General features: G+C 38.9%; 1 protein-coding gene across 1 annotated transcript in view; it reads right to left on the minus strand.

Annotated features, from left to right (window-relative positions):
• Window positions 1-25425, minus strand: part of LOC132839957 (mannosyl-oligosaccharide 1,2-alpha-mannosidase IA) — a 214548-nt gene that overhangs the window by 171825 nt on the left and 17298 nt on the right. The window lies entirely within an intron of this gene.

Genomic DNA, 25425 nt, shown 5'->3' on the forward strand with positions numbered 1-25425 from the left:
AGTTGTGTGCAATAGGTGGTGGAAATGACTATTCATGAAACCATGTTCAGCTATGAAACTCTACCCATATGCTGATTGGGTCTTCAGAACCAGGTGGCTTCCCTATCTACGTAACACTTTTTATTTATAATTAAACCCCCAGGCTCAGCCTCATGGTCTGGCCAGAGATATTCTGCCATACCCTTCTCCTCCCTGCACCACCTGTTCAGCTGTGTTACAGGATACGGCTTCCTCTAACCTTACCTTTCAGCATGTTCCTAATATCTCTATATTTGTGCAGGTTCAAGGGGCTTCTGTTCTTCCTAGCAGCAGCAGCAATAGAGTAGCAGATCTAATCTGCCAAGACCAAACCTATAATCTACAATACATTCCTATACCGCTTATCCGAACTACCTCGGGTCATGTGCCTATCTCAGGCGTCATTGGGCATCAAGGCAGGATACACCCTGGACGGAGTGCCAACCCATCGCAGGGCACACACACACTTTCATTCACTCACGCAATCACACATTACGGACAATTTTCCAGAGATGTCAATCAACCTACCATGCATGTCTTTGGACCGGGGGAGGAAACCGGAGTACCCGGAGGAAACCCCCGAGGCACGGGGAGAACATGCAAACTCCACACACACAAGGTGGAGGCGGGAATCGAACCCCCAACCCTGGAGGTGTGAGGCAAATGTGCTAACCACTAAGCCACCGTGCCCCTCGATAAATTCTTGATAAATTTATTTAGAGGGTTGTCTAACTGAACTAAGGTTCTCTCTATGATATGTTGAGAAGTTTGTCAATCCTGGAAATATCTCCTCCAAATCAAGAGGGGGAGGTAGAAGTGGTTTGGGCACCTTACAAGTATACCCCTTCATCAGTTACAAATGACCGAATTAGAGCAACTCTTCAACTGGATTGGGAACATTTTAGGATCCAACAGATGGACCTAGAACCTGTGGCCTCTGAAGTCCGTGTTTTAAATAAAGATGGTGGAAACTTGATTACTGACCACTCCTAAGCCTCATCTTACTTCACTACCCTGCAAATCTTCCATCCATCATTACTCTAGTTGGCAGGGATACCACAGTTTCCCCCTTACTGATATTCTTTAGAATAAGATGAGGGAATTTATGAATAATTAATGAGTGCAGTTGACTTCATCCAATTACACAGCACTAAGCAGCTGCCACTTCATTCAATCATAGAGCAAGTAAATCCAGTAAATGTTAATAGATTAATAATCGAGAGACACCTGATCCCCTGGCAGTGTAGAGGTGGGTATTCTCCAAAGCTATAAACAGGTAAGAAAGAAAATGGCAGCTTTTCGGATCATCAAAAGATCAAACTACTATGGCACAGAAAAACAACAACCATGACTGAATGGTGACTGTTACCTTTCACTTCTTAATCAATAGTGCTGAATTCATGACTATAAATAAGTCATCCACTGAAAAAATTTATGTTTCTCAGTGGTGCATTAACTTACCATGGGCTCTATGAGACATCTGTCCAATCATCATTAAACATTTGCTGTTGTTTTGTCACCATCCGTTAAAATTAAACATCTTGTCACTTCACTGATCAGTCCAGAAATGAAATAAACAGTCTACAGAAGTTGTTAAAACATTTCTTGATGAGTTGCCGGCAGCTAAATCGTTTGCATCGATGTACATGATTGGATGCAACAAGCTAGAAAGCGAGCAGATCTGCGACAGAAGTCATGATGGTTCAGGGTACAAAGCCTGCAGCAGTTTTAGGCCTTATCATGAACCCAACTAATTTTTTAACTGCTTTAAAAAACACCACCTTAACATCCTAAACATATCTAGCATGTAAAAATGTAAAAACCTTAATATAAAACATACATTTATATCTATGGCATTTGTTTAGCATTTTAACTAGATAATGAAACTAATTTGGTTCAATCTCTTTTTATCTTTATATCAAATTTTTGAAGTCATTTAACTGCATTTTTATGATAGATTTTCTCAAATTTTCTGAGTTTACTTAACACCATGACTCCAGCATGCAATTTTTCAGAAAACCGCCCTTGACGGGGCAGTAACAAAGCATGAATGGGGCTTGGAATCAGTCAATTAAGACACCACTGTCACATAATTGAAGCATGCATTGATCTATTGTGCACTCATGGGGTCAGGGTGAAAGCTGTTTGTGATGGTTGCTTAGGGTGGTCCAGGAGCTGGAGGGCAAGTTCATCCCTATTCACATGCTCGCCAAGGGGAGGGGAAGTCTGATCGATTTTCAACAGGGGACAGGGAACAAAGCGGGATGAAGTGTGTGTCTGGGTCAGCTTGAATCTCCAGCTCCGGGGTTCTTTCCTGTGAAGCTCAATGGAAAGCTGCAGTTGCAAAAGCATTCCACACATATTTTACTTTAGAAAACTGTATAATAAGTACCTTTAACACTTACTGAATAAGTGGAACTAAATATCTATTATACATCATCATTGAGCATTACAGTCCCTTTCATAACATTAGCATATATAGCTACACATTTTTTTGCTACTACCAAGCTTGAGTCTTCCTCTCAGAGACTATTATTATAGCTTTTAACACCATTAGCAAGATTTTTAAATGTATTTCAGTCAGCAGGTTACATTAACACAAACTATCTAATATAGTCTGATGAATTAAGCTAAAATCATTAGCTAGCACCTTTATGTTTGTGTTTAAAGCTTTTAAAATGGTTTTCAGTTATGAGGACTATAACGTTGGCGTTCACAATGCTCGCTACTAAACATATAACACATTTAGCAGGTTATCAAAGAGTTCCAAAGTTAGCATTAAGGTTAATGTATCATCTACTATTAACTATTAAAAATGCATAGCTACACATTTTAGATTCCAGGGCACTATGGGTTTTGTTCCTTGACTGATAAGATACAAAAATGTTCAAATCATGATATCATTTACATCATTAACACTATTAACAAAAGCTTTGTTTAGTGGCTAATAATGTAGTTTATGCCAAACATAACAAATTATAATGATCTTTCCTGTTCATCAAGACATTAAATATAACATCCTCTTTAAATTCACTTTAGTTAGCATTTAGGCTAAAACCTGAATAATGATGAGTGCTAAAAAATAGCCTCACAAATGTATCTATCTCTATTTATCTATCTCTCTTTTTTTTTTTTTTTAGATCTGACAAAATTAGCAAGCAGTAAATAGATTTCATTGCTATGAGTGTGGGAATAAATTACTTTTCCATCCAAAGTTCTTGAATTCATTTCTGTGCTAGCATGAACAATGGTTAACTTTTTATTTGTTTGTGTGTAAGAACAATGGAGAACATTCAAAAGGTTACACGACCACACATGCACATGCAACTCATGTTAAATTTAATCGCCATTGTGTGTAATTTTAATTTATATGGGCTGTTATTAAGAACTCTAACTGTGTTATCTAGACAGAGATTAACGATACTGGGTCTGACTGCACGTGCCTCAGGCCTGTGATATGACATAAGATGGAGATATACAAACATATTTCAAACGTGTGTAACCATGGTGGGAAAAATTGCTGGAAAAATACATCCCACTTTGACAATACAAGGACTGGAATGCTGTACATGCCCCTACTCAGAACGTACTAGTGGTGCAAGTTCTCCAGAAGTTTCTCCATGGTCCAAATCAGGAAAGAAAGAGACAGTGTTAAACTCAGGACCTTGTACAAGTCTGTGACCCCATCTCCATATAGCCCATTATCCAGAATGCTGTTCACCCCCATGGCTTTCTCATTTGGTTCGGTCAGTGCATCCCCTGACCACAATGCTTTTCTGTCTGCCTGGGAGATCTTTATGGAGGAGCAGAAAGAGGAGGCACCGAGTTTCGCTTCCACTGCACACAACACACTAGACAAAGGATAAGCTGTTATTCATCGCAACCACCCAGTGCTGATTTTATAGAGGAAACCCAACAAACACTATAGTGTGTGAGAGAGAAGAATGGCTCCCAGTGTTCCATCCAACAGGGCTTACCCTTCTGTCGTAAAAATATTATTTCAGTCTCTAACTAATGCCTCCTCTTCCAGAAGGACTCCTGGACTCTACTTTATCACACTCAGACAGCAAACAACACTTCCAGCATTGCGGCGTCTTGCCTCCAGGATCCTGCTCCTGTTGTTCTGTGATATAATAATGTTCTCATGCTTTCATTGTATTCTGGCCCTGTTTGCTGTCTTCCTGCTGTTCCATCTAAGACATAGATCCATCTTATTGTTGGACTTAATTACATGGTCATGTAATATTTTCCAGTGCAGGCAGATGAATTTGTACTAAACCAGTTAAATGTAATTTTGGTCACAAGGGTGTAAAGTCTATCTTAAGAGCTGGTTTAAATTAATGTAGAATTTATTTCCATCACAGTTACAGGTCAAAAAATAAAATTTGTTGTATCCATGTGCAGCATGGAATGTCTTTATCGTATCACACTCCACAGAGACACTCAAACACTCAGAATTTGTAGTTTTTCTAGTTTTTAACCTACTGTAGCCTACCAGGAGCAATATATTCATAAAAATGTTTCAAAAACGTCTTCAACGTAAAAGTATTAAACCCATTTCTGCTCCCTGAGACACCCCAAGTGTTTGTTCATAAACTTCTCAAATATGAAGGTGTTTCTTCAACCACTAAAATTCTGTGTAAGGTTATCCAACAGAAGGAAAAACAAACATCTCACTTTTAAAGCCAACAGAGTCCTGACTCATTTTATATCAGCAATAAAATCATTCATAGGGTGAATCTGGCTAATGTTTGGTAAAAAAAAAAAAAAAAAGTGCTCAGTGCGCAAATCCACACAATGGCAGGAAATCAAGGAATGTAGTTAAAGTAGAATAAACATTGGTGGAGATTTTCAGAGAGGACCCATGTCTTATTTGTGATGCAGATGGACATGGATTATCACTTCATCTCAGGAAGTGTTTCCTTGCACTCACCTTAGTTACCTTCCTTGCACCCTTTGCCTTAGGCTTAAACTTAATTTTAAAGGTTAGAATTTTTATTCCATGTTTTTTATATTTCTGTAAAACTGCTTTAAGTCAATGTCCATTGTTAAAAGCTTAATAAAAATAAATTGAATCGAATTAATTAGCGACATACCTGGGTAAAGTGTAAGCTAAATTATCTATACTTTTTTTTATTAGTAAGTAAAGTCAAACCTGTATATCTTATGCTACGAGAGTATTTACATTTTACTGTTCGGCCAGAATCTCACGTTTAATCTAACCTAACGCAAGAGCCTTAACCCTAATCTCCGATGTTCTACAACGTTAAATACATCGATAAACAGACACAGTGTTTTTCTTTAATAAACAAAGTGCATTTATTGGCATATTGCTAAAAGGTGCATGCTGTTATAAGAAGATAATGTACTTGGTGGTACTGTAACAAGAACTTCACTTCACATTGAGCGAGTTGGGAGTATTTTTCTAAAACAGCACACCCCAAAGTCTTTTATTCTTTGTAGATATTGTACATTTGATTAATTTATTCCATCACTTGTAAAATTCTGCTTGAGAAAACTCAGACACTCTTCAAGCCTAGTTCGCCTGAGCGACTCGGCCGTGCCGCTTACACGCTTTCAGACCCCTGAAGCTCTGCCTACGCAGCCGTCATCCATCTGAAACCCACCGTTCATGCATCCGAGAGCAGCACAGCTGACCTGCAGCGGAGCCCTGTCATAACAGAGAGGGAGAAAACAGGACGGCAGGCAAAGACAAAAGAAACAAATCCGAGAGAAGAAAGACGCCTGTGTTATAAACAGGGGCAAGGACAAAGGGGGAAGTGGGGATAAGGGATGGTGAATGGGGATGGGGGAGGGGCCTTCTGTTTAAATCAAAACAACCTCAATCGATGAGCTCTGATTCTGTTTTTTTAGAGTACGTCTCAGGCTGCATTTCAAATTCAGATGACAGATAGACGGCCTTGTCTCGTTTCAGTCAGGAGGTTCGAAGCTCACAAAATAAATAAATCCCAGGCCCCCTCGTGAAGATTAAAATTCACCTGCATCATCAGTGATGCTTATCTACACACAAATTAAATCCAATTTCATTTTATTTGGATGCAATGTTTAACAATAGACTTTGGCACAAAGCAGCTTTACAGAAACTAATGAACAAGCCAGAGGCGAAAATTTGCTGAGACAAACCCAGAATATCAAGAAATCTTGAGAGGAGCCGCATTTAAAAGGGAAAACCTCATCCTCTTGTGGGTGATGCCAGATACTGGGATTATAAATGATCTTATATGGGTGTAAGGCAAAGACAAAATGTTCTAAGTGGGTTAAAGGGAGGTTCAGTATAAATATATTGTGAATAAGAGTCTTTCTGATTACAGCAGAAGCTCAACACAAAGATAATATCTCCAGATGTTTACACGTGGAAGCCATTTACACGTGGAAACCATTTGAACGCATACAGTATGTTGGAGTAGAAGTTAATTTATTCCATTTCTTTACTTTAACACAGGAGCTATCTAAGGCTAAGGCTAATCTAAGGCTAACAGAGCTAAGAGAGGTAGTAATCTTTACCTAACACCAAATCTTTATCTTTTTTCTTCTTTAAATAACATTATTGCATCAACAAGGATGCAAATATACCACAAAAATATACCACTATAAATGTCTAACATTATGTACGTATGATTTACATGATTCTTAGAGTGCAAGTAAGTCTTGCTCATATCCAGGTGGATTCCCAAAACAATTTAAAGTCCAATGTACTACATTCTGGATGGAATCAAAGCAGGAAAGTTAAAACTTTAGATGATTTAGATGATCTTCTGCAAAACCTCCAGCTTTCTAGTTCAAATGGATGACAACTTGATTAAGGATGCCACTTACTGATCTAATCTGGCTACATATTTTAGCTTAGACTATAACAGATTTAGCAGGTTTAAATTTTATTACACAGTTAGCAGAGTAGGCTAACCCAACAGTACCTATCCAGACACTGCTAATAACAAAGGAGACCAAATTTAGCTACATAACTACTTGTTCACAGACTATTATTACATGTTTTAAATGACAATGTTAAACTAAATACAGTAGTCTACGCTCATTTTAATCTATAAGTATGTGAACATAGAATCGCTAAGTCACTCAGCTGGAATATGCTAAACAATACAGATTTAATGCAATTTAATTTATTTTAAATTAAGTTAAGCGGTGTGGCCTAATATTTACAGAATCTATTGTATTGTATTGTATTAGACTTTAATTGCTTGTTAGCAATGTTAGAACCTCACAGCTCAGTAACAAACCATGAAATTACATATTTCACCAAATTATATATTTCTTCTAAATTTGAATCCTATACAATATGTGTTAATTCAATTCAATCGTACCGTGTACATGTTAATCGTTTTGATCTTGCCGCTGAGTTATACAACACACACTGCATTTCGAAATGTTCCAACGCTTGACTGTTTTCATTCATCATTGCGAGACATGAAGGCACAGGTTGTTTCTTCTGTAATGTTTATCTGGCGCAAAAAAAAGTCTAACGTGTTTGAGCAGGCATGGTTAAAGCAATAAGATTATTTTCATGGTTCAAAATGTTCTGATTGCACCAGGTTTGTCATTGGTTTTCCAGTATTGGTAATAAAAATAATAAAGGCAGCTACTTGTGCAATATTGCACATCCAATGTGGAAAAATTGTGTGTGCTTCCAAGTCTCAGTTTGGACAAGAAACAACCCTGTGATGATGATGTCACTTTCCTCAGAAACCATGAAAACTCTTACTGTCTAAAGTCACTAAGCACTAAGCCATCTGATCTGGCACTCATCTCACGTTCCACGCTTTCTTTTTGGAGCCATTTATTATTATTTTTTTTTTTTTTTGGACGAGCTTGTAAAGCCGTTTAGGGAGATTTCACTCCCACTGTGGCAACGAAAAGGAGGTCCAAGATACAGATACGACCATCTGACAGAGCAAGGCTGGCTGCAGGGTTTCAAATCTCCATCGGTGTTTCCTAATGAATTACGCATACTGCTGTCTCCCTCTTAACAGCCAAGCCATTTCCTCTGCCTATTAAGCATTGTTCATCAAATTAAAGCAATATCAGTTCACAGTGAGGCCACCGCACCGAGGAACAGAGAGGAAGTGGTTCTCTTATTAAAAAAAAAAACTCAACAAAGACTGTAATTGCAGGGCGTTTAGAGTAATGAAGGTGAATTGGCAGGACGAAGGTAGACCACAAACGGAGCCAACGTCATGATGCGATTTTGACGAGATGCCCTCCTGGTCTCTGTCTCACTTGGCAAACATACGCACCATATGGGAGTATAGAATCGTAGAATCAAACATTTTTCTGAAGGCAGTGAATGGAAATATTATGATATTAGAGCAAAATCTTAACATTTTCTCTCTAGTGCAGATGGAATAAATATTAATATGTGACAGCAGTTGGTGTAAATGTGAGCAGTGGACACTGGGTTGGTGAACAATTGTGTTATAAAGGATTATTTTGGATTTGGACTTGGCACAGAATGATATAAAAAAGCACGCATGGGCCTGATTTCTTTCTAGCACAGCTATACTCTATATTATATATTATATATACTATCTATATTATAATACTATATTATTTACAAAAGCATTTACCTATATGAATCGTTCACAGAAAAAAGATTCCCATCAAAATCTGATTTTATTGCATATATATTGCATATTTGTGTAATTATCAGCATATTTTCTATGCTATCCTTTATTTAATTTATTTTTTACAGCTAATTCCATTTTATTCCCATCTTTTTTTTTAATTTTACTTCTAAATTCAATTTTTGGAACTGTCAAGAAAGCAAGTCAGCTTGGTGGAACCTGATCCAATGGGCATTACAAAAAAATATATGATACTGTATGTATTCCAGAAAAAGGAGGAATACTAGTTATTCATATACTTATCTAAGTATTTATTTGGTGTCAACTCCTTTAACCATGATTTTTTCCCTGTGAGTTTTACAAGGAAAGTTTTGGCCCTAAACACCTCTTAGGCATTTATGCTTTTTTTCCTACATTTTTTAGCTTTTTGTGTGAAACCAAACCAAACAGCTTACAAACTACAAATATTCAGTATATAAACTTCACTCAGATTCAGACTCACACACAACATTCCTTCAGTTTCACAAAGAAAAATACTTCTGAACAATAATCAGCAACTGAATACAATTTATTATAGTTTTTTGATGAATGATCTCTAAAAAAAATCTCTTGTTGGTTATTCAGTGCTGAGTGAGCTGACCTGGGATCTGTGTTGTGTCTGAGCTGCTGGACTGACTCCAGAAGTGTTTTGGCTATAATAATCTCTCTCTCTCTCTCTCTCTCTCTCTCTCTCTCTCTCTCACTCTCACTCTCTTTCTCTCTCTCTCTCTCTCAGCCACTGACCCTGTAGAAAATTGCAGTATTGATCAGGCTGTGATTCTGGCTACGTCGCCACTTTTTCCCCAGAAAGCTCCAGGGTCGAGGTAGGAGGTGAAGCAAGCCTGGAGTGAAATGAAAAACATAGGAATAAAACAGCAGCCAGAGATTTGATAGGCGATGAAAAAAAGGTTGCTTTTTTTCCCCCAACCGTTCTGTGTGCCATCGAGGTCAGGCAGACTTTTGGCTCCTGACTGACTCCATTACAAATCCAAACTTCAATGCCAAGGAGCTCTGGAACTGAAAAGAGGCATTAGTGCCGAGTAGTGGGCTGCGTTTCTGGGCTCAAGGCCAGGACGAGCCCACAGCATCACTAAGAGAAACCCGGCTAGCTTCTTTAACATTTCGCATAGTGACTCACGGCATGGCATGGACTCCAACCATTCCTGTGAAGCTGGAGTCCTGCAAGCAGTCAAAGAAAAGTTCAATACACCAATGAACCTATTTCTTGGTGTGTCCGTAGTCTAAAGCTCTGATTCTAAATGTCAGGTCTGAAAATCGTACATGAGGTGAATTTTTCCCAGTGAAATCATCAAAGCTATTATGTCTAGAAATAATGTTAACTGAACTATTTCACTGGGTGCAATAGAATCTCTCCAAAGGTGGCCTGTTGATCATCTGTTAAAAAGAATAGACAAAACAAAAGTACAGACAAAACAAACACGATTAGAAGAAATAAACAAACTGTAGCACAGATTAACCTCACGTGTCACTTTTCGTTTCCAAACCTGAGGCGTATTATCAAGTAACTTCATGAAAAAAGATTTGTTATAAGGAGATTACCTTAAGCCTGAAAAGTGTGTAGAGCCATCCAAAGATACTTGAAATAAAAATTATAATAATATTTATAGAACACACTAATCCCTAGAAGTGGTGTAATTCCTGTGCATTTAATCTGCAAAATACTAAACAAATGAACAAATGTATTCAAAAATTATTCCGACGAGAGGTTAGACCATTAGTTGTCAAACTGGGGCTCACGAGATCCATAAAGCATAGCCAAGGGGTGCTGGGATTTTTATTATTGTGTTACAGTAGCCAAACATCACAGCACACAATATTATATTTAGGGGTCCAATCACCAAAAAAGTCAGCTCATAATGTGATCTAATCAGTTCAGGGGAAAAGCTCAGCTAAAAATGATCTCCATGAAATAAATCCACATTGAACCAGTTGAACATTGAACCAGTTTCAAAATGAAAATCCAATATGGATTATAACATTTTCACACTTGCGTAAATGTCTAAATAAATACAACCCGAATTCCAGTAATGTTGGGACGTATAAAGGTCTTCAGCCTTGTCCCTTACACACAAAGATTTCTCAAGTTTCTCTTTGCAATTTGACGTTGAGGAACATTGTTTTTAAAGTATTATACAATCTTTTTACACACTCTCACACAGATTGGAGAACCTCTGCCCATCTTTACTTCTGAGAGACTCTGCCTCTCTAAAGCCCTATTCGGATGGGATTAGTTTTACATGGGGACGTGGAGTAATGCAATTTTACCTCAGGATGTCTGTAATATAAATTGGCCAATTCGCACGGGGCAAGACATCTCAGTAAAACTAGCAGAAGTGGGAGGGGTAACTCGCTTTACGCACCACAGTAACCTCCTTGTCGTCATGTGCGTATGACGTTGCTTCCTGTTATCACATGCGCAAACAGACAACATGGCGCCTCCATGCTTGCAAAACGCGCCAAAAACTACTTTTAAACAGGAAATGATGGAATTTTACCGTACATATTTACAGCAGGTCTATTCGGACGGGATTAGTATTACCCGAGGTCATTTTTCCGGACCTTTTTACAGAAGGTAAAAGTCGGCGTAATCTTTACTGTCATTGTCCGTAATGATTACCGAGATGGCACATTCGGACGGGACTAAAATCACAGAGAAGCTCTGGTAATAATTACTTTACCCCCACAACCCCACGTAAAACTAATCCCGTCCGAATAGGGCTTAAGACATCCTTTTATAGCTAATCATGTTACAGACCTGATATCAATTAACTTACCTGTAGCAGGCATCAAATTTATGGATATAAGCGTAAAATATCTCAATTTGAACATTTATGTTATCTATGTTCTATTGTGAATAAAATATTGGCTCATGTTATTTAAAAGTCTTTTAGTTTACATTTTATTCCAATTTAAACCATTTCCGGTTGTACGTAAAATTATTAATTTAATAATAATCTTGAATGATCTAAAATCGTGAAACGGTATAATGACTTACTACAAAATTCTATACAGATATACTGTGCGTTGTACATGGTCAAGTTCATTCATTCATCTTCTACCGCTTATCCGAACTACCTCAGGTCACGGGGAGCCTGTGCCTATCTCAGGCGTCATTGGGCATCAAGACAGGATACACCCTGGACGGAGTGCCAACCCATCGCAGGGCACACACACACTCATTCACTCACGCAATCACACACTAGGGACAATTTTTCCAGAGATGCCAATCAACCTACCATGCATGTCTTTGGACCGGGGGAGGCAACCGGAGTACCCGGAGGAAACCCCCGAGGCACAGGGAGAACATGCAAACTCCACACACACAAGGCGGAGGCGGGAATCGAACCCCCAACCCTGGAGGTGTGAGGCGAACGTGATAACCACTAAGCCACCGTGCCCCCATGGTCAAGTTTAACTCTGTAATTTATTTCAATTACACTGTAATTTAACATAAATTTCATAATTTAATGATTTCTTTTAATGTTTTTTAAAGAAACTGTAAGACATAGAAAGAAAATGTATTTGTAAATGAACACAAATAATGCTACTGTAGCTACTGTATTTAACTAGGACGTAATGGAGCCTTATAAATAAGTGGAAGAGGTAATGTGTCTATGGGAGCTGACAGTCTGCCATTGATGGGCTAAATTACTGGAAAATGAAGAACAGGCCTGTTTAGTAGGTGCTTTTTCACTATTTTTTTTATCATTTTTCAGATCTCTGTGAGCTTTACCTTTTAGGGAGTTATGTGGGTGTCTATAAATGTTAAACCTAACTTTGCTGTGGATGTTTTTAGTAATTTATGTCTGAAAATCTGACCAAAGTTTTGCCTACAAAAACGTTTCTAATTATAAATGCACACTATCTGAGTGGAGTCTAGATCTTTTCAGGTCTTGTGGCTCAAATCACTATAAAAGTTACCGCTGGCATAGACGACAACACCCGATTTCTAACGTAACCTTCTCAGCATTTTATACACTGCAAATTGATGAGAAGATGTTCAGGCTGATGGGATGATTAATGCTTACATTTATTTTGGCCATTTTTGTGGTCTTTCGGAAAAAGAAAACGTAAAAAATTCCTGAAGGTTAAACTATAATACTACTACTTTAATAATTTAACTTTTTTTTTTTTTACTATTTCTTACTTTGGCTTTATATGTTTATAGTTCTGTTTTCTGGAGTATATTTCAATAAAGTTTTAAAGGTTTAATGTCCAGAAGAAAAAAAGGCCTGGTTTGAGATGTGTGTGTTCTTGTGCCTGGATGTTTCCTCATGAGCCAGAGGGGAATTGATATGCATACGTGGAACAGCAGGATCCTGTTTGGTGTGCTCTGATTTCTCTCTATATACACATACACACACACACACACACACACACACACACATGCAGATATCTATGCGCCAAACACATGGCCCCCTGCTTAAAGAGCATCAGCGCCTGAGCAAACAAACTACACAGTCCACCGTCACCCAGACCTCAGACTTTGTTTCCTCTGTTTACTCTGTAAAAGAAGCAGAAGATTCGTACATGTAGCTCACATCTCTTTGTGACTGAACCAGTCTGATGAGCGTCCAAACCAAACACAGCATTACAGTGTTCATGACGAGGACGCAGGGACGCAGATAAACGTCACATCACACTGAGGAAAGATTTGAGATATGAGATTTTACTGTTTTTACCGATTCTGAGAAATGAGAAATCCAGGTTTGTTTGATGTTTGCTCGTGGGATGATGTGGAATATGGAAGTTTGTTCTGACATTTGTTCAGACAGGAGAAGAGGATTATAATGAGAACAGGATTATATTACAGTTTGCAGGATTGTGGAAATTAAGCAGTGAACAGGATTCATCTCACTTTCTTCGGTTACTTGTTTCTTTGTTTCTCTGTGTGATTAAAACATGACAGATCTTCCTTCGTTCTAGACCAGATCTCTGAGTGAGAGACAGAGTGTCTGTCTGTCTGTCTTTCCGTCTTTCTTTCATTCTTCTGTTCTTTCTTTCTTTCTATCTTTCTTTCTTTCAAGCGTTCCTTGTCCTCAGACGTCCACTCACCAGCAGGTCAGGACAGGAAGTGACAGGCAGACTGTTTCCACTTCCCAAGAGTGTGTGTGGAGTGACCTCTCATGCTGATAAGCTTTTTGATGACTACAGCTGGATATCCACACACACACATACACATACACACACACACACACACACACACACACACACACATGCACACACACATATTCACACTGCTGAGATAGCACCTACCCATTCCTGTTATGGTCCAATATGTGGAGACACACACGCACACACAAATCCCTGAAAATAACATGTTCAAAACTGATGCCAAAGCAAAAGTGCTTTCCGTTACCCGTTCTTTTGAAGGCCAATTTAGTATCCAACACACACACACACACACACACACACACACACACACACACACACACACACACACACACACACACACACACATTCAGGCCTCAGGCCAATCCACTGTGATGTCTCTGTGGCTTATGGAAATGAGACCCCAATTCAAAGATTAAGAAAAAAGTTACAGCTGTTCTCAGATCTGAACGCTGACACAGTGTGAAACACATCAGACACATCAAACTCTGGCCCCAGCCCCAACTCATGACACCTCTCTGCTCATTCTCGTTTAATCTGAGCAAGAAATGCAAAGTGTGAAGCTTAATCCATTCAGTTACAGCTCACTTAACACTCGAACTCAGGACCTGATGTCGGGTCACCAACTTGTTTCTCCTGCAAAAGCATTTCACCTTTGTTGTCCTTGTTTTAACAAATACCCTGAAAATGTTCTGTAATATGAATCTGATTTTTTTTCCTCTGAATTTTTTCTCTGTTTTCTTTTTCTTCAGAAAAAAGCAGAGACATCAAGCATTTTTTTCCCACTTCCTGATGAATCATATCAAACCAAACCAGTTCACTGAATGTATTATCCAAGTTTATTTTGTACCCAATACATCGTTGCAACAGCAGATAACATTTTTGGGACGTTTGCTAGCTCATGGTGTGATGTCTCACTTTAACTGAGTCACGAAAGCTTGCGAAGCTCAAATTCTGTTGACAAAATCACATTCAAGCCCCCTCCTGACTGACGCAGTTCCAGTGAACGTTTTAATTATTATTTTAATCTGTTCAGGACGGAAAGCAAGCTCGTACAAGCTAGGATGTGTACGAGCGTTGTTATGGTTACGCTGTGAACATTCCCTGAGAGATTTTTTTTAAATACTAAGATTAATGGTGCAGCTATTCTGAAAAAAATATTTGAAAGCATTCTTAAAGGGTTACAATATTGTCAAAGGTGGACGAAAGAAACACAACAGTGTTGCTCAAGGGGAGACGGAGACAGAAAAGAAGCAGGGGGGAAGGGAGGGAGGGAGGGAGAGAGAGAGAGAGAGAGAGAGAGAGAGAGAGAGAGAGAGAGAGAGAGAGAGAGAGAGAAAGAGAAGAAGGGATAGAGAAGGGGGAGTGGGGGAGTGAGAGAAGAGAGAGAGTAAGAGGAGAAATAAAAGTGGGGAAGCAAGGGGGGGTGAGAGAGGGGGGAGTGGGGGAGATAGAGAGGAAGAGAAGTGAGAGAGAGAGAGGGAGAAAGAGAAAAAGGAAAGGAAGGGGGAGTAAGATAGTGAGGGGAACTGGGGGGAGATACAGAGGAAGAGAAGCAGGAGAGAGAGAGAGAGAGAGAGAGAGAGAGAGAGAGAGAGAGAGAGAGAGAGAGAGAGAGAGAGAGTAAGGAGATTGAGAGCTCTCTGAATTATTGATGTGGCTGAGGAGACAAGTCCAGTGTGCAGCTGACTCACTTCACTTCACTGAGTTCCAACATCGATAACCTTCATGAAGAGACAAACACAGGACCAGAACTCATGTGGAAGATCAGGAGGAGTGACGGGAAGAGACAAAAACTATCAGTCTATTGGTTGGATATAATATGTAATCATAAAAAGTTAGTGAAGCTGAAACCAACATGAAACTCAGAGTGCTGAAGATATGTACACTCATATCACACAACACAACCTGTGTCACACTAAACACAACACAACCTGTGTCATACTAAACACAACACAACCTGTGTCACACTAAACACAACACACACTATATCTCACAAAACACAACACACACTGTATCACACTAAACACAACACAACCTGTGTCATACTAAACACAACACAACCTGTGTCACACTAAACACAACACACACTATATCTCACAAAACACAACACACACTGTATCACACTAAACACAACACAACCTGTGTCATACTAAACACAACACAACCTGTGTCACACTAAACACAACACACACTGTATCACACTAAACACAACACACACTGTATCACACTAAACACAACACACTGTATCACACTAAACACAACACACTGTATCACACTAAACACAACACAACCTGTATCACACTAAACACAACACACACTGTATCACATTAAACACAACACAACCTGTATCACATTAAACACAACACAACCTGTATCACACTAAACACAACACACACTGTATCACACTAAACACAACACACACTGTATCACACTAAACACAACACAACCTGTATCACACTAAACACAACACACACTGTATCACATTAAACACAACACAACCTGTATCACACACTGTATCACACTAAACACAACACAACCTGTATCACACTAAACACAACACACACTGTATCACACTAAACACAACACAACCTGTATCACACTAAACACAACACACACTGTATCACATTAAACACAACACAACCTGTATCACACACTGTATCACACTAAACACAACACACAACCTGTATCACACTAAACACAACACACACTGTATCACATTAAACACAACACACAACTTGTATCACACTAAACACAACACACACTGTATCACACTAAACACAACACACACTGTATCACACTAAACACAACACACACTGTATCACACTAAACACAACACAACCTGTATCACACTAAACACAACACACACTGTATTACAATAAACACAACACACACTGTATCACATTAAACACAACAAAACCTGTATCACACTAAACACAACACACACTGTATCACATTAAACACAACACACAACCTGTATCACACTAAACACAACACACACTGTATCACACTAAACACAACACACACTGTATCACACTAAACACAACACAACCTGTATCACACTAAACACAACACACAACCTGTATCACAATAAACACAACACACACTGTATTACACTAAACACAACACACACTGTATCACACTAAACACAACACACACTGTATCACACTAAACACAACACACACTATCACATTAAACACAACACACATTGTATCACACTAAACACAACACACACTGTATCACACTAAACACAACACACACTGTATCACACTAAACACAACACACACTGTATCACACTAAACACAACACAACCTGTATCACACTAAACACAACACACACTGTATCACACTAAACACAACACACACTGTATCACACTAAACACAACACACACTGTATCACACTAAACACAACACACACTGTATCACACTAAACACAACACACACTGTATCACACTAAACACAACACACATTGTATCACACTAAACACAACACACACTGTATCACACTAAACACAACACACACTGGATCACACTAATCACAACACACACTGTATCACACTAAACACAACACACACTGTATCACACTAAACACAACACACACTGCTAAAACCAACACTTCAGGGTTTTATTCTAAAATTCTAGCAAATACACAACATTGTGTTGCTGTAGAGATTCGTCTGTTCACGTTCAAACCATTATAGACCTGAAACAGTTTCTACTATGGAAATGGTTCAAACAGAAGCTTTATCAGGAAATTGCATGAGAGTTACGTAAAAGGTTCAAAAGGTTGTTTGGTGAACGGTGGGTGTTGTATGGAGTGTTAGAGCTGTGTGGGTAAAGGTGGTTAACAAGTGCGAGCACTTTAGAGGCACTTCAATGAAAAGAAGTGTTTTTATATGTTCTAGTATTTACAGTAACTCTCACAAAGCAGGAAGCAGAAAAACTCAAGAGTATCTCAACCCAACGCTGGTCTACACTGAATTTCTCCTCATGGTGTACCATGAATTCAGAGATTCAGACTTTCACCGTTATTACAAGCTCCTGTTGCTATTCTGTAATTTGGGCCATTTTCAGACCTGTACATCAGTGCTTTGTTCCAGACTTTTAACATTGATTGTTAAAATGCCGCATTTTCTCCTTGTCAACATTTCAAAGCATAACAAAATGTGTTTTCACGAGTCACATGTGAGTAAACTCTCCTCTCATTGGTCAGAGCCTCCATCCTTATGGACAGTCAGCAGCTCTGTGAGCTCCTTGATTTGTTTTGGTGAGGATCGAGCATGATGCACATGTTCATGCAAGTCTAAACCAAACCAAAGGAGAAAACACACTAGGATCTGAAACAAACTCCCCAGAACTGCTTGGTTTTTTTGGCTTTCAGTGCTGAATGATAGACAAGAGCACTTCTCTGAAGAAAAAGCGTGAAAGAAGGATCTTTTCACACAGCATGGAATCTTTACCAATAATCAATTCAGACATCGAGTTAGAAGTAGCAGGTAATCTGAGCAGGATGACGGATCCATCCACCGCATAAAGAGCAACAACACTTTCATCTGAGAAGCCGATGAACTCCTGCCCTTAAGTGTGAGTGAACTTTATGAGCGCTCAGGAACTCAGTTACTTAGCAGTGTTAGGCAGTGTTGCAAAAACCCTGTAGTTCTATAAAAACACACACACGCACACAAATCTTTACGCCGCATGCTTCAGTGAAGTCAAATTGCTGATTCTGTAGCTGATGTTTCTTTTTATTACAGGCTCGACACAAAAAAATGCTTTTTAGTCATAAAACGAAATGTCCTGTGACAGATGAGAACGTTATTCATAATTAACTCGTCAACTGCAGGAGAAAATAAAAGCGCTACACTGATCCAAAGCACTAAACGTTCCTCTTCCATTATTCCATGATATCACTCCGTCCTTGTTTATGGGACAATTATATTCATTATATTATTTAATCTTCTGTTGCCCAGCGCTGTGTCTTAGCCTCAGTGCTGACCCTGGCATTAAACTACCCAGCATGCATCACACAAATATATCATACATCAAAGTTCTAACAGTAATCGTGTAAAACAAGCAAACGGCAAAAAACTTTTCAATATCGGAAGTTTCTGGAAGTTTCTCAATCCCTCGTTATTTTTTGGGTGAATGATATTTGTTTATTTTTGTGTATTTTCTTATATTATTTTTGTTTTGTCGATTTTCACGCTTTTTGAATTCACAAGCGGGGGCACCGTGGCTTAGTGGTTAGCACGTTCGCCTCACACCTCCAGGGTCGGGTTCGATTCCCGCCTCCACCTTGTGTGTGTGGAGTTTGCATGTTCTCCCCGTGCCTCAGGGGTTTCCTCCGGGTGCTCCGGTTTCCTCCCCCGGTCTAAAGACATGCATGGTAGGTTGATTGGAATCTCTGGAAAATTGTCCGTAGTGTGTGATTGTGTGAGTGAATGAGAGTGTGTGTGTGTGTCCTGCGATGGGTTGGCACTCCGTCCAGGGTGTATCCTGCCTTGATGCCCGATGACGCCTGAGACGCCTGAGCACAGGCTCCCCGTGACCCGAGGTAGTTCGGATAAGCGGTAGAAGATGAATGAATGAATGAATTCACAAGCAAATCCGCTAGCTGCCGAGATAGCAAGCTACGCTACGGCGCCATGGTGATACAGCTGGAACTATGTTTGAAAATATAACGTTTATAAGAGATTTGTGGGTCTTGCTTTAAGTGTATTACTTCAACGATCGCTGATTTCTTGCTGATCTCATCTTATTGATGATTCTGAAGACGATATCAGTTACAACATTGGCTAACTAGCTAGTGGTAGCAAGATGTATGATCAGGAGTAAAAGTCTGAACAGCTTCAGTGCTGTAAAATGTCTCTAGACGTGTTTACTTAAGATGTTTTGATAGCTTTGTTTTTTATTATGACTGGTATTGTATGTAATGTGTAGTGCTATTGTAAATATGTCTAATAGTACACTGTGTGCACTGACTATGTATTAGCATACTGCACATTTGCACATTTTCACCTGTATGTAAATTGTTTCTGCAATTTCTGGAGCTCGCTCACAAAAATTTCACTCACCAAGGCAAATGTGCTGTGGTGATGTGACAGTAAATGGGACTTGACTTAACCTGACTTGGAGCATCCCTTTCTTGTTCGGTTCACTACGTAGCATTTTATTCCATAGCAACTCTTTAAATTTCCTAATCTATACGTACTAATCACAATTTTTCAATCCACATCAGAGCTCTAAGTGCTGCTACATAACCAATTCCAATTATGCCAAACTAGGCATGCTTATTCCTTCATTCCAGTTTTGTTTGTTTGCACTAGGAATTTTTTCATAGCTGGTGGTTGCCAGATTGTTACTTTGTGGTACGTAATATCCTATAAGGGCGTTACACTACAAGGACAAAAGTATGTTGAAATACAGAATACATTTTTCTAAAAACCACGTGCCAAATATGAATTTGTTCGTCCTTTGCTACTATAACAAGCTCAAGTTTTCTGGGAAGGCTTTCATTAACACTTTGAAGCGTAGCTCTGAGGATTTCTGTCCATTCAGACACAACAGTTTGAATCGAGGATTCCTGGTTTCATTCCAGCCGTCCTTCCACTTCATTCTGAAATGATTTGTGCAGTTGATGTCAGAGCTCTGTGACTCCGTGACGGCCATTTGAGGTTTTTCTACTCCAACTTTGACAGATTATGTCTTCATGGATTTCCACATTGTTAGCCAAGCAGTGTTTTATTACAGACTCGTGCTCCGGTGGTACAAACCAGGCTGTGAAGAAATATTTTGGATCGGACACTTTGTATTTAAGATTTTAGTAATTCCACTACATTTTTCATTTTAGTTTTATTTTCTGTTGTTTTTTCCCACCATTTAGGTTTCTCTATCACTCAGTAAGAATGTTTTAGCATGTTAATTATACTTGACTTATTTGTTTATGACAAATCCTGGATTGGGCACTGTTCATCATTTTGGATATTTTTGAATATTTATGGGATACTGTAACATATATTTATAATCACACACTCCGGTGTCACCCAAATGAGGATGAGGTTCTGTTTTGAGTCTGGTTCCTCTCAAGGTTTCTTCCTCACCTCAGTCGCCTCAGTCTTGTTCATTGGGGATAAATACAAACACATTTAAATATAAGTCTAATATTAATCTTAAACTTTTGTATTCTATTAATTTTTGCATGATATATATAGTTATTGTATTATGCTTATGTTCTGTAAAGCTGCTTTGAGACAATGTCCATTGTTGAAAGCGCTACACAAATAAATTTGACTTGAATTGAATTGAATATATTTTGAGACTCAATACATATTTTTCAATATACCGTAATTTCCGGACTATTGAGCGCACCTGAATATAAGCCTCACCGACTGAATTTTATTTTTTTTTTTTTATTTAGAACATAAATAAGCCGCACATGTCTATAAGCCGCGGGTGCCTAAAGGTACATTGAAACAAATTAACTTTACACAGGCTTTAACGAAACACGGCTTGTAACAAAAATAAATAGGCTTTAACGAAACACGGCTTGTAACAAAAATAAATAGGCTTTAACGAAACACGGCTTGTAACAAAAATAAATAGGCTTTAACGAAACAGGGCTTGTAACAAAAATAAATAGGCTTTAACGAAACACGGCTTGTAACAAAAAATAAAGAATTAGCAGTAAACAGTAGCCTACCAAGAAAGTCATTGGTCACTATCTTCCTCCTCCTGTGCACTGAAACCACTGAAGTCATCTCCTTCGGTGTCGGAGTTAACCCGTTCGCCAATTTCATTGGTCTAATGAAAGCTTCATGCCGCCAAAAAACTGAGCACGTCACAGAATGTGTTTTTTTTTCAAAGCGTGGGAAAAAAGTTGCGGCTTATAGTCCGGAAAATACGGTACAGTATATTTTATCATCAACCACACACACATTCCTAACAATCAAGTGGGATCTCTGTGCATTTTTACAATCCAGGGGGTACTGCCTGGTTTCATACGACAAGCGCCAGGTACAGTGCCATGAAGTGGAGGGAAAGTTTCAGCCTAACAAGCAGCATTTCCAGTATCATGGTAAAAAAAAAAAGAAGAAGTCTGAGACAATGAAATGCTTTAGGGGAAATTACCTAAAGTGTCTTTCTACCCCACAGCATTCTAAGGAAACCTGACGTGTGATGAAGCGAGACTGATATCTGAAATGTAAAGGATTATTGTGATGGAATAGTGCTGTTTTACTACATTGATGGGACTGAAAGTCCAAGTGAGAAGTGAAAGGGAACTGACCTCATAAAATTTACCAACACACACACACACACACATACACACACACACACAGAGAGACACACACAAAGTGTAGTAAGTGTGTCATTGCTACATGGGGTTTGGCTGCCGGATGTGTCACTGTCAGTTAGTTTCGCAGTAACACACAACAAAAAACTGGTCCAAAATAGAATATGAGCGTTAAAGGGGAGGACATGCAGACAGACGGTGCAACGAGGGCTGAAAAACTTGCTGAAGCATGCTAACGAAATGTGGGCGCAACCTTTTAAAAGATCACAAAGATTTATGATCTTCTTTCCACTCAGGCTGTCCCGGAGTTAAGAGTTTCTTCGCCCAACCGAAATGCCTGATTTTCAACTAAAAGTCATCTAGTCATGTCACCACCACCACCACCACCATGTCTGGGCAAACATAAACAGTTAGGCAGGAAGTGACATCCTGCACACGCAGAAGGAAGAGAGATGTTTTCTTTTTACTGCACAAAGTGTGAAACAAAAGAGGCACAACACTACACATGAGAGTTCTACACATGAGACACACACACAAACATACACATACACACACAGACACACACAGACATACACACACACGCAAACATACACACACATACACACAGACACACACACACACACACACACACACATGCTCACACTTTCTCATGCGCCTCACTTTCTCAGGACCTTCTTTCCAAATGTTGTCGTACTTTGAACTGGTGTTATTCATTACATGCTTTACACATCCAGTGTCAGGTCTGCACATCTACTGTTACATCTAACGTCTCAGGCTTCATATAGACATCAATGTGCATTAAACAGAAAAATATATTCTTTCAACTCTTTTGTATACATCACATACCACCAATGGAAATGATGTAAAAAAAAAAAATAATCATGTAGCAGGAAACATGTATGTCTATGTGTTGCTAGGTAACAGCACAGTTTCTGTAAGTTTCTCAATCACTCGTTTACTTTAGGTTTTAGTGATTGTTGTATATATTGTATATTGTAGGATTGTGTCTGTATACAGATAAAACAAAATTTTTATTTCGATTTAATTGAATGTCGCAGTAGCCTGACTTTTTGAATTTGCTAGTAAATTTGCTACTCAGTTAGCAAGCTACGCTATGGTGACTCAGGGAAATGTTTGGAGCTGATGCACTTAAAAATATTTAAGCATTAATCTAGATATATTTGTGGGTCTTGTTTTAAGTGTAGCACATCAACACGATTTTTAACGATCTCAGATTTATTGCCAAGTCTGTTTGCGCGAGTGATAAGACCGCCCGGCTACAGTTAAAGTTTAGCCCTTAAAACCCTTTTTAACCAGTACACTAGTGTCCTGTTCTGTTCGGCCAAATGGAAATCAAATTATGGGATATTTCCAATCATTCTCAATAAATGAATTCTTTCTGGCTGTAAGCCTGATGTAAAATTAGTCGCGACTGTTGGCTTTCAGTGTCAGACGTTTTAGCGATTGAACATAACGGCTTGAAATTTTAGTGGCTTATAAACAAGCACTTGAGAGCAAAAATGGGTTTGATATCACCATTTACTTTAAAGATTAGGAACATTTGTGTGGAAAAAATAACCATTTTGGGATTCTTTTGGAAAATAAGTTCCTTAGTAGGCTGGATAAGAATAGAAATCCTTATGAAACTCTAAAATATTCTGAAAGTATCTACTTTTGTATGAGCTTCATATTAACCACCACTGTGGGGTGAGACATGACAAAGACATTCAAATCCTGAACATGGGTATCAGAAAAACAGGAGGAAATTCCATTTGGCCTCTGGAGCAGTACAAGGTCTTAAAGGAAGCATGTAACAGAATGCATGCCCGAGGAAAGAGTGTTAAACATTGTGCACATTAGTATTGATGGATTATGGAGGGGATCAGTAAATCAGCAGGCTTTAGGCTGTTCCTTGTAGAATGAGTGTGAGAAAGAGTAAACAGCAAGTAAAATGCGATTGATAAAAACGTTAACACCTACAAAGGAAAATGAAATACGACTTTACAATGTCACGGCAGGGAGGTCCTGAAGATGGAAGCTAAGTTTTCTTTCCTCCATTTAAATAGTGGCATTACATGAAAAGGTAGTTTGTCTTCGCTGTCAGCTGGCACCATGTGTGCCAAAATAAAACTGATGGCTAAGCAGATAAGAAGTGTGTATCGCAGGGACAACGTGTCCTCATTTTTTGCCCATTCTTTCAAATTCCGTTAAGGATGTGTTTCAATTACAGTCTCAGTGAAACCCGAAAGGTTAAATACAGTCAAAACTATAGAGAAAAAAAAAGAACCGTCTGTGCTCGGTGGAACTGTATTGTTATGTGGAAAATTAGACTTGAAAGCTTTGGAAAGATGCAACATAAATGGTTTAGGGACCATTGAGTCTTTGGTTCTGTTCCAATACGTTATTTAAAGTACTTGTCAGGTCCAGCCTGCAGGAATTATTATTTCAGGGATCAGGGAATATCAGGGATATTCCAGATAGATGTATGAATGGATGAATGGATGGATGGATGGATGGATAGAAGGATAGACAGACAGACAGACAGACAGACAGACAGACAGACAGACAGACAGACAGACAGACAGATAGATAGATAGATAGATAGATAGATAGATAGATAGATAGATAGATAGATACTTGGCACACCTGCTAGCTAACAATCCAACTGATTGCTGAACCGATAAAGAAACTACAGAAAACTTCAAAATGCTGCCAAACGTGAGCACATTTGTACTGAAACATTGGGTTCACACACACACACTCACACACACTCACACACACACACACAAACATGCACACACACTGAAAATATCCCCAGTAGAAAAGTGCAGTCAGGGGAAAGGTGCAGTTTCACGCGGCTGCTTTAATCTGAACCAAAACCACAGAGAGAAACGAGTGTGAGACCAGCCGTGCTTTTCTCACTAATGAGCCACGATTCACGCGGAAATACAAAAAGGGAACCCTTATCCACTCAGACAGTCCAGGGGAAATTACCCAGCATGCCGTTTTAGTGATCAAGGTTTGCGTCTCACTGTAGAGCCTCAGTCTCATATACTGAGTTATACGTGTTACAGATGATGACCTACAACCTTCTTCATGTTTACTATGAGAAATCAGCAACACTTGTGTGTGTGTGTGTGTGTGTTGAATCATATGTTTCAATATTCTGTATATAACTGTGTATATACAGTGACAAATAAAAATCCTGAATCATTAATTAATCATTAACCATTGATTAATCATACACTGAGATTTTACATGACAAAAAAAAAAGAGAAAAGATAAGAAAAGTGCAATGCAAACAAAAGCCCTAAAATAACCTAAAGCACCCCGGTGCAGCTGTATGACTA

The sequence above is a fragment of the Tachysurus vachellii genome, chromosome 25, assembly GCF_030014155.1.
Source record: "Tachysurus vachellii isolate PV-2020 chromosome 25, HZAU_Pvac_v1, whole genome shotgun sequence".
Lineage (NCBI taxonomy): Eukaryota > Metazoa > Chordata > Actinopteri > Siluriformes > Bagridae > Tachysurus > Tachysurus vachellii.